This window comes from Camelus bactrianus, chromosome 6 (genome assembly GCF_048773025.1).
Source record: "Camelus bactrianus isolate YW-2024 breed Bactrian camel chromosome 6, ASM4877302v1, whole genome shotgun sequence".
NCBI classification, from domain to species: domain Eukaryota; kingdom Metazoa; phylum Chordata; class Mammalia; order Artiodactyla; family Camelidae; genus Camelus; species Camelus bactrianus.
The window spans coordinates 89,645,573-89,646,486 of record NC_133544.1 but is presented as its reverse complement, the minus strand read 5'-3'; positions in this window follow the sequence as shown (position 1 = coordinate 89,646,486).

Genomic DNA, 914 nt, shown 5'->3' with positions numbered 1-914 from the left:
AGGGGGCGACCGCATTCCTCAAGACAGCCAATACTTTTTTGGAAAAGCTTTTTTCTCCTGCCCCCTTTCCCCCTCTCCTCCCTCCGCCTCCTGCGCCCTCCCCGCTGCTCCCGCGGGGGCCGCTCGCCCATTCGCTGCCGCCTGCCGGCCTCCCAGTTGACGGTGGATATGACTATATATGGGGACCCGAGCAGCCGAGGCGGCGGCCGGGCGAGGCCTCCCGCTTTCCAAACCTGCACGCCAGGGAGCGGGCAGCCGGACCTCGCGGGGGCCGTGCCGGAGCGGACGCGCTAACCTCTGTTCTGTGCGCCCCCTCCTCTCAGGGTCTACGCCCTGCCTTTAGGGTCCCCGGCCGAGCCCATCCTGAGTCGCAGGTGGCCGGAGAAGCAAGGCAGGTAGTGGGTGCGTGTCGCCCCGCTGAGCCGCCAGACCCCGGAGCGCTTGGCATCAGGCCCCGGAGTCCCCGGCAGCCACAGCATCGGCCGCCCACTACGGTGCGCTCCCGGCACCAGCCCCGCGCTTCTTCCCGCCGCTCACAGCTGGCCCGGCATCAGCCCTGGCTCTCAAGTTCTGGAAACTCATCTGGAGCAGAGAAGGGGAGTACTGGGAGGAAGGCCTAGGAGATGTTCTTGAGGTTCTCAGCTGATGGGGGTCAGAACGCCTGGGAATCTGTTTTACTCAGTGCCCTGTACCCCAGCATAGGGGCAGTCATATACTTTTGGGACATAGGACCCAGTTGGCTCAGTTCTGTGTGTGCCTGCATGTGGTACTTCCGGAAAGGGTGGGGTGTGTTTGTTGCTGTGTAGGTGGGTGGATGTGAGTTTAAGGGGGAAAGGCCATTGAGTTGAGACTCAGGCAACTTGGACTTTGGTCTCTATCACCAGCAGCTCTGTGACCTTGACAAGTAACTTAGC